The following is a 10,903-nucleotide window of genomic DNA, read 5'->3' as shown; positions in this document are numbered from 1 at the left end:
GAGATATCCATTTTGTAAAATAAATATTTTCGTTTAATTAACGATATCTGCCAAACCACGTGCCCTATCGCAAATTCCAAAAGGACATTTTAGTAGACTGACATGCTGAACAGATCTGTGAAGTTTCCCCTTGATTGGATCAAAAATGAGGGAGGAGCTCGGTTTTAAAGGTTCATGCTTAAAAACGTCATAACTCTGAAACCATGTGATGCATGACGTCATGCTCGCTGACTTTCTTGTTCGTCATGGGTATGCGATTCTGCCTGCAAAGTTTGGCCTCGATCTGTTCAGCCGTTGCAGAGAAAAAGGGGTTTTCGTGTTTTCACGGAAAACAATATGGCGGCCGATCCACGTGACCTGTGACGTCATAATTACCATTAAAATATTCTCCAGACCGAGTGCCTCCTACGGTGAAAATTTGATCTCAATTGGTCCTATTATTGCAGAGAAAATCTTTTTAAAAGGAAATTAAAACTTAAAATAGCACTGAGTTAAGGATTATCAGAATTATCAGAATTCCCAAAGTTCAAAGTGCCATAACTTTGTCAAAAATGATCGAAACGTCGTGAAGTTCGATCTTGATCTGTAACTTATCATGAGGAAACCATGTGCCAAGTTTGAAATCATTAGCATTAAGCGTTTAGAAAGAAAAAAATCCGGAAATCTGTTCTTTGCGTGACGGACTGACAGACTGACAGACGGAGGGACGGAGTGCAAACCTATAGTCCCCTCCGGTGTACACCGGTAGGGGACTAATAAGGAACATTCCATAGCTTGTAGAAAATGCCAGACGACAGAAAACAAGGGACTTTCAAAAAGTCTCGTGTGCATGCTGGACTACCCTTGTGTTCTGCGGAGAAACCAAGTAATGCTCTAGAAAAGTTCATACAAATGGCCAATTTGGCAATTTTGGAGCTGTACTCCAAAGGGACAAAGCAGCAATTTGATTCCTACAGATCAAAAAAAAACTTTCTGTACTGATGGGTTTAAACATACATACGTCGGGCGCCCCTTCATATGAACTTTTCCAGAGCATTCCAGATCAAGGTTGAAGCATATTACTTTTCTCCCCTCCCCAAGAGGGTTTTCTCCACCAAGGGGGTTTTCCAGGTCAATAGGGGTGCGTGTTGAGGTGTGTATCCATGTTAAGATAGCTTTATTGTGGCGTTTTTCCTAAGCCACTTCTAATAACAAAAGTAACAACAACACCGTAAATATAACAAGCATTCTGAGTATTGCGCTGCAATACATGTCCCCTACCGGCAGTCTGTCATCCGGAAAACTGTTGGGGAAATTACAAAGGGTTATTTACCCACAGGTTCTGAATCGTTCCCAATCGCTAATTATCTCAGGACGGGCTCACCTGTGATTCGCACTCAGGCCTTCGATTTATACACCTTGCAGACAGGTGAGCAGAAGCACGAGAAAATAAGTTGTTGATAAAGAGCCTTTCGAGTCGCTAAATATCAGTAATTTATTATATTTTCCGGTTCACGATCAATGATCAATGTGTATATATATATATATATATATATATATATATATATATATATATATATATATATATATATATATATATATATATATATATAAATAAATAAATATATATATATATATATATATAAATATATATATATATATATATATATATATATAAATATATATATATATATATATATGTTGCTCGGCTTGGCTCTGCCCCTCCTGAAAGCGCGCGCTGTGTCGCGCTGTTGACGTTCGGGAGACAGGGCTGAGGGCGCGCGGTGCGGCTTGAGGAGAACTCTAGAATAAACAAGAGATATCCATTTTTTAAAAAATTTTTCGTTTAATTAACGATATCTGCCAAACCACGTGCCCTATCGCAAATTCCAAAAGGACATTTTAGTAGATTGACATGCTGAACATATCTGTGAAGTTTCCCCTTGATTGGATCAAAAATGAGGGAGGAGCTCGGTTTTAAAGGTTCATGCTTAAAAACGTCATAACTCTGAAACCATGTGATGCATGACGTCATGCTGGCTGACTTTTTTGTTCGTCATGGGTATGCGATTCTGCCTGCAAAGATTGGCCTCGATCTGTTCAGCCGTTGCAGAGAAAAAGGGGTTTTCGTGTTTTCACGGAAAACAATATGGCGGCCGAACCACGTGACCTGTGACGTCATAATTACCATTATAATATTCTACAGACCAAGTCCCTCCTACGGTGAAAATTTGATCTCAATTGGTCCTATTATTGCAGAGAAAATCTTTTTTAAAGGAAATTAAAACTTAAAATGGCACTGAGTTAAGGATCATCAGAATTATCAGAATTCCCAAAGTTCAAAGTGCCATAACTTTGTCAAAAATGATCGAAACGTCATGAAGTTCGAACTTGACCTGTAACGTATCATGAGGAAACCATGTGCCAAGTTTGAAATCATTAGCGTTTAGAGTTTAGAAAAAAAAGTCCGGAAAACTGTTCTTTGCGTGACGGACTGACGGACGGAGGGACGGCGTGCAAACCTATAGTCGCCTCCGGTGTACACCGGTAGGGGACTAATAACATAATATTCATGTTATTACAAAACAATATTAATACTAATAATATCCCTCCTCCCCAAGGGGAGTAGATGCCTACCCCTCTGAAACAATGTGTGGTGAGGCGCACAGAGCACGCAGAGTCACGCTCGTTCATTTAATTTATCGATGCCAAGTGATTTGAGAACAGGTCTGGAATCGTCTTGATGAATAGAATCCGAATCTACATGGTACCAGCTCTGAATTTTGGGAACCTTGGTTTAGGTGACCATTTTAAACACATGGCCACCATCCAAACAAATGTCCATTTGATGGGATGCAAATTGTCAAAAAATCCATTCTAAATAGCTCAATGTTGGTAAGGATATGCGAGGGACATACAGGTCTGTCTTCTTTTTTTTAAAATTCGGTCGTCATATCTCGATTCTCGAAGAGGTGAACTTATAAAATGCGTCGTGATGTCCAGGTGTCTGTCCGTCCAGTCGTCTGTCCATCTGTCTGTCCGTTCATTAACTTTTTACTATTTTTGCTACTCCTCCTTTATCACCTGGCTGATTCTTTTGACACTGGACACATGAATACAACAAAGTATCCACCACAATCGCCCGGCCTTCGTTGTTTCCTTCCTGCCTCCATTGGGGCTTCCAGAGGGGCTTATTATCCCCTGAAACTTTGGATCCCTACACGTCCCTTATTTACCAAACGATTGCTCTGAAACGCAGTATGGCCCCTCTCTCTACTCGATGGTCTGTTGGATCGCTTGATCTTGATTTTTTCGATTTTGGATCATGGGGGCTCCTGGGGGTGAGGGTGGGGGATTACCCGCTAAAGCTTCGGATCCTCATCCTTTATTTACCAACCGATTCCTCTGAAACCCGATACGGCCCTTCTACTCGATTGTCCGCAAGATTGCTCTGTCTTAGATTTTTCGATTTCGGATCAGAGGACCAGAGGGGGCTTCCAGGGGAGGTCAGCCAAATTCAGCAGAGGTCTGAACTACAACCTCAAGAGATGACTGTCAGCCCACTCGGGACTATTTTTCAAGTTCGCCCTAAACCACTTATTTTTAATTTTTTTAAATTTAATTTAATTTAATTTTTTATTATTATTAAATTATATTATTAATTAAAATTAAAATTAAAATTAAAAATTAAAATTTAAATTAAAAAAAAAATTTAAAATTAAAAAAATTTAATTTTTTATTTTTAATTTAAAAGAAAGCCACTTATTTTTAAAAGGCTCCGAAGAAAAAGAAGAAGAGGAAAAACTGGCAAAACTTTCACCGAGTCCTGAATGAAATACTGTACATCAAATGTGGTTCACGTGTTCCAGAATAGGCAACAAATCATAATTTGAAAATCTTAAAATTACATTATCACTGCCCTTGAAATATGTGTAAACATCTACAAAAAATATTTGAATCACTTTGGGTAACCTTTTTTTACCCCGTGAATGCAAAGTTAAAAATGGGGTTAAGCCATTGGTGCTCTTCTGTCTGTCTGTCCGTCCGGCTGTCCTGTCTACAAGCGTCAGTTTATATGATCGAGGAGCAACTTAATTTAAATTCAATGTTATATTTTGAACACAAATCAGACATTAAATCGGAAAACAAGCCTGTAGTTTAGCAGTACTTTGGCTCGGAATTCGTCCCTATCGCACATCCACAGAGAGGAGGAAGATATTTTCTATTTTTTACTCTGCCTTCCTGCCTGGCAGTCAAATAAAATTGAAAATGATTCCAAAGACGAAACTTGCTGTTTTTAAGGACATCATAAAGGACACAAACGTGTTAATAAGGGGGTGTAAAAGACACTGCATCAACGGTGATAAACTTCCAGAATTTATTTTTTCTTACTACCTTTAAAATCTTTATTTTTTTTCTTCAACATTATCCACTATTATACACTATTATACACTTCAACACTGGAGAACACATATTGCTATTTTATTACAATAAAAAACCTTATGTTTAGCAGGATTTGCAAAGATATTCATGCCCTGGGGGCATTGTGACGATGAGAATCAGTATCCACACAATGATGCTCTGAGGGCAGAATAACTGTTTAAGATTCTGCATTTAGACGAGACAGATTTCTGAGAAATGTGAATGTTAGGTGCATTTTTGGGTAAAAGTTGGGAACCTCACTTTTTAACATAAGTAGGGTATGCTGAATTCGATTAACCTGGTTCCCAAGCCGAATTTTGAGTGTTTGACCTTCTAATTAGCATAAACAAAATGGCCGCCAAATTTCCATTTTTGGACAATTTATTTGAACAAGCATTTATATATCATGTATATACATGCAGCTCTTTTACTTTAACTTTACAACTTTTACCCCAAAATGCACCTAGAAGCTGATACATGGACCTTTTTTCATAAATCCGTCTAGTCTAATTCTAACAAATATGGTGGCGTGTCGCGTTGTGTGGTTACCATCACGCCTGTTATGCAAGGTTCATAAATGTAGAGCGTGCTCGGAAATTCAAAGCAAGAGTTTAAAAGCCCCTCCTCAAAACTGGTAAGATAAGGTGTTCCACGAACTCTCTCGTTTCAAATATGGATTAGGAGTCCACCTTCCCACAGGCCTGCCTCCAGATCCAAATTTCCAGTCTTTCCTTCCTGAAAGTTTGCTTATGTATCTATCTTGTCCACCTCCTGGGTCCTCACCTACCCGCTGTTGGTGTTTCCCCCCTTTTATTTCTGCTGTCCGTTTTTTCTGCCGCTTAATGATCCATTCTGTGTTCCTTCTCTTTCACGAGCCTTGACCTCTCCCCCACCCCCCATCCCCCAAAACCGTTTAAAAATGGCTGCGATGCACACGTACATTTTAAATGATATGCTCATATCACTGTCAACAAGTGAATTCTACTCTGGTGACATGGATGAAGACTAACAAGGTTATTGACCTCATGCAATATTTATTAATGGTTAGACCTATCAGTGTATTGATCTTTACCGGGTCAAGCATTTTATTAGAAGAAAGAAAATATCACACTGTTTCAGCTTCCATCAAAGTAATCTGTCATCAATAAAGTGTTATCACAATGTTCTTCAGGGATACTCGTCAAGGTCTACCTCATCAGATCCATTGCCTTGAACAGATTCCAGATCAGTATTTGCACAGAAAGTGTCCCCTGATCCAGGACATATCTATACCAGGCATGTTCTCTTTGTAGCAAGAGCATGACCTAGTGTTGCATGATCCTCGACAGTTGCACTGGATGAGTGCCATGAAAACAGATGACGCTGCACCTGTAGTCAGTGGTATTGGACTCCGGTGGCTGTGCTTCCATTTCCAACCGAACCGTCCACTCTTCACATCGAGCAGTGTGCGAAAGACGAGCATGCCGCGATGTGTAGGGTTAGGGTTAGGATTAGTGGTAGTTTCTCTGCCTGGAGTGTCGGAATACCATCAGCATAGCCTGAAGCCACAAATATTGAAATGGCTTGTACTGCTGTGTTTAACAGCTGTGTTGTTTACCCAACTTATTGAAACCCTTAAAGTATCAAAGTATCAAATATTATCAAAGCATCAAAGCAGGAGAATTCCGTCGGTCAGTTTCTGGGCTCCATATGTGAATGTTATTTTGAGATGACACGTGATCTGCAAAGTAGATGGCATGTGGAATCAGCATTGTATCAGCCTCATCATGATTCATCATCAGGTTCATCATGGGCTCGATTTTTTTCTGTCGGTGTTTGTATGTTTTTTTTTTTTTTTCGGGATACATACAAGATCGAGGCTCGTTAAAGAGCTGACATTAATCACACAAAAAGGCAAACCGACACATAAAACACAAAATAAGGGGAGCGGTAGACAAGATAGGGAGAGAGGGGGAAGGACACAAACACAACATTTGAGAGCAGTGACATCGAGAGAACTGTGGGAGGGAGAGGGCTTCGGGGGAGGTATAAAACATATGGACACTGCGAGGACTTCCAGGAAAGAAGTTGGAATTTCAAAAAAGTGTATCTGGGGTGAATTAGCAGGAGTAGAAAAGATCAAGGTTTTGGATGGCGGAAGATAACAGATGGTGGTGAACAGCTGTTTTAAAGACTTGGAGGGCGGGGTGGGATTGAAGGGAGAGGGGAGTTTGTTCCAGAGGCGGGAGTAAAGAGGAATGGAAGAGTGAAGGTGAGCAGAGAGCCTAGATTTTGGCAGTTTAACCATAAGAGGGTTGCTGGCAGATCTTGTGCGACCTGTAAGAATATTTGGGGGACAGAGCACAGAGAGAGTTGGGGGAGCAAGGTCGGAGAGGAGTCGGTAGAAGACAGAGAGACCATCAACCTGCCTGCGGTGAGAGAGTGAAAGGCCCTCGGAGTTAGCTTCATCGCGGGCCATTCCAATGATTCTGAAAGCTTTGGTTTCAACAGCGTGAAGCCGAGCTAGGTGTGAGGCAGGAGCACCGGCCCAGAGGGGGGAACAGTATTCCATTGAGCTGCGCTTAAAGCCTTGTATGTGGTGAGAAGCTCAGGTGTGCCAAGGAAGGACTTCGCACGACGGAGGATGCCCAGTCGGCGACTGGCTTTGGAGGCCAGCTTGGAAATGTGGTTTTCCCAAGAAAGATCATGGCAGATATTGAAACCCAAAAGCTTGAGCGACAGAACTTCTTGGAGAGGATTGTTGAGAAAGTAGATGGGAGGTTTTCCAGTCGATCTTTTCGGAGAGACCAGGTAAGAGTGTGAGATTTGTCAGGATTGAAAGACATGTTCAACTTGTTTGACCAGTCTGTGATTTTGTCCACGTCAGACAGTGAGGATGCTGCAGACTGCCGATCTGAGGGATGAGGAATGGAGCGGCAGAGAGTGGAGTCATCAGCAAAGAGATAGAGAGGATTTTCCAGAGAGTTGGAGAGATCAGAGAGAGTCTGAGAGATGTATGGCACTGGTATGAACATCGTCGTCTCTGAAGGCCGTGACGAATGTTTTCTTCCATGGTGTTTGAAGGTCCTTGTTTTTTTTTTGTATAGAAGATCGAGGCTCGTGTAAGAGCTAACATCAATCACAAAATAAATAAAAAATCTGACACACAAAACATACAATAAAGGGAGCGGGAGACAAGATAGGGAGAGAGAGGGAAGCACACAAGTACAACAGCAGAGAAAAAGGACAACAGAAGATCTGTGGGAGGGAGAGGGCTTGGGGGGAGGAGGCATGGGAAGGGGGGGGAGGAGGTATAAAACACATGGACACTGCTAGGACTTGCAGGAAAGAAAGAAGTCGGTATTTCAAAGAAAAGTGGATCTGGGGTGAATTAACGGGGTTAGAAGTGATCAAGGTTTTGGATGGGGGAGATAAGAGATGGTATTGAACAGCTGTTTTAAAGACCTAAAGGGAGAAGTGGGATTGAAGAGAGGGAGGGAGTTTGTTCCAGAGGCGGAAGTAAAGAGGAATTAAGGAGTGAATGTGAGCAGAGAGTCTAGATTTTGGCAATTTCACCAGAAGAGGGTTGCTGGCAGATCTTGTGCGTCCTGCAGGAATATTTGGGGGACAGAGCCCAGAGAGCTGGGGGAGCAAGGCTGGAGAGTAGTCGGTAGAAGACAGAAAGACGACCAACTTGCCTGCGGTGAGTGAGTGAAAGGCCCTCGGAGTTAGCTTCATCGCGGGAGATTCCAATGATTCTGAAAGCTTTGGTTTCAACAGCGTGATTTAGCCTCCCCATTGGGTAGATGATGAATAATAGGAAAATAACCTGGAAGTAATTTGAAAATGTGGTAGACATTCGGGAATAAGGCCACATAAACCACATTCAGACCTACAACCTAGGATTCAGACCTAGGTACCGCTTCCGGTCTTGCCAGCGAGGTTTCGTTTTTTCGAAGCTGTCCATGCTCTCCACGCTATCGAAGTTAAGTAATTGTTCCCATTTGTATTTTCGTCAAAACTGTATTTATTTTATGGTGTGTGTACCTACAGTGGGTCCCTAGGAAAATTCTCGGTGTTAATCTTTCATACCTGTATAGAAAATCGTGTTAATTTGTGTCGTGTCTTTTGAGGCCTTGTACCGTGTCCTACCTTGAGGCTTTGTTTTTCTCTCAGCGGTCCGTCGATTGTGCTCCAACTACTTTCGTTCTCTGTTTTTCCCAGTCTTTTCACCCCATACGTCCTTGTTTAAAATCTCAACTAAAAAAACAACATTTCCTTCTCAGTTCTTATTCGTTGTTCTTATTCGTTTATTCGTTGTTCTAATTAGTTTGTTCGTTATTTGACCACGTGTTTCACCCCCATTTCCCCATAGTTTTCACTGTTAAACTTTAAAATGTTTAAACTTTCCCCTGAAGTACTGTATTCTGTCATGTATTATAACACCTTTTTCTTCTTCTTTAAAAGGTTGCTTTCGACTTGCTCACCAAACCTATTCATTCCAAAAAAAAATTCCATCTCTTACAGTTCCTCTTTCATACATTCCCTAAACTCTCCTGCACTCGGTGGACTCCGTGGACCCCCCTCCAGCGTCCTCAAACGTATTTTTGACTCGAACGTCACAATAAACTCATTTTGCAATAGATGTTCGTTTTCCATTAATCGTACACTTTATAAAATCCAATCTCACCCCTCCCCTCCAAATCTTCCCCATCACCCCTCCCCTCCAAATCTTCCCCATCACACATCCCTTTCAAATCTTCCTCCTTGCCCCTCCCCTCCAAATCCTCCCCAACACCCATCCCTTTCAAATCTCCCCCCTTGCCCCTTCCCTCCTAAACTCCCCCCTAACCCCTCCCCTCATAAACTCCCCCCTCGCCCCTCCCCTTCAAATCTCCCCATCATCATGTTTTTCTCCATTTCCCCCCTCTCACCCCACCTCCTCAAAGCGTCCTCCCCGCTTCTTCCCCCTTCCAACTGTCACGTCCATCTCCCCGAACCTTCTGCCTCGCTCTTCCCCCTCCTCAAATAACACCTCACTGTGCCTCACCCAATCAACATCAAACCTTTTGTCCGCCCCATCCTTCCCTTTCTCCGAGCTATTCTGAAATCTCTGACACACTTTCAACAGCTCTCCCTACCTCTTCCTCCTCTTCCACATCTTACCCTAACCCTCCCCCCCCCCCTGTTCTGTATCTGATGCTCCCCCTTCCTCTTCATTAACGGTATGGACCTCAAACATCCGGGGCCTTCGTTCAAACTAACTGAATCTCTCCATACAGGTTGCTTCTGACAAACCAGACATGATCTGCTTTACAGAAACTTTCCTACTTCATGATGTCTCTGATTCCTTAGTATCTCTCCTGGGTTACTCCTTCCTCCGGTATGATAGACCTGAGCCTCGTCCTGGAGGTGGGGTTGCTATCTTTATCAAAAACTCTCTTTCTCACTCGCCCTGCAGTGCCCTCTCTCCACCTCACCCACAGAAATACCTCTGGCTACGGCTTCCCCTTCGCTCCCACCTCTTGTTCATATGTGTGTTGTACCGTCCACCAAACAGTGATGACTCCATCTACATCTCGCTGTCTGATAATATGGACCAACTTCTATCTACTCATCCCAACTCTCTCTTCCTCATATGTGGTGATTTCAATTGTCACCATGCCAGTCGGCTGGGTGTGGGTACATCTCTCACCAGCCATGGCTCCTCAGCAAAGGACTTCTGTGACTCACTGGGACTGACACAATGTCAATTTCCCGAACCGGATCTCAGTCAACGGAGCATCTTCTCTTCTGGACTTGCTTATGACTAACTTCCCTGAAAATGTCTGCTGCTCTTCTTCTGCTCCAATCGGCTCATCTGATCATGTGCTTGTTAAAGTGGACATCTCTCTGACCATTCTCAGGGAGCCTCCTCAGCGTCGACGAGTCTGGCATTTCACTCAGGCCAACTGGCATGGTCTTCAAGCAGCCATCAATCATCTGGACTGGTCTCCCATTTCTACCGCCTCTGACATCAACTCATCCTGGAAATTCTTCCAAAGTAAATTGCTCTCTCTCATGCACAGATTTATCCCATCTCGTCTTCAGTTGTCATACCCTTCCTCCCGTCCATGGTACATGGAATCTTGTGGTGAAGCTGTTGCCCTGAAACAACTTGCCTTCATCTCCTGGAAAGCAAATCCAACGGAAGGAAATCTCATTTCCTTTCACAAAGCCCGAAACAAGTGTGTCTCCACCCTCAGGAGAGCCAGGAAACAATATCTCTCCGTTCTAAAGACCGAACTCTCTTATCTGTCTCCCTCTTCCAAATCCTGGTGGCGTCTGGTCAAATCTGTTTCTGGTGTTTGTTCCCCCTCCATCCCCTCCATTACCTTAAATGGCTACACAGCTGACTCCGCTACGGCTTCCACACTGCACTGTGAAAAAGCTGAATGCCTCAACTGTGTGTTTGCCTCTAAATCTTGTCTCCCAAACACATCCCTCTCTGTACCCACCGTACTCAGTCGTACCCAGCTTCTCC

Source organism: Myxine glutinosa, chromosome 9 (assembly GCF_964187855.1).
Source record: "Myxine glutinosa chromosome 9, kmMyxGlut1.1, whole genome shotgun sequence".
Lineage (NCBI taxonomy): Eukaryota > Metazoa > Chordata > Myxini > Myxiniformes > Myxinidae > Myxine > Myxine glutinosa.
The sequence above is the reverse complement of the archived record's forward strand: the minus strand, read 5'-3'. Positions refer to the sequence as shown.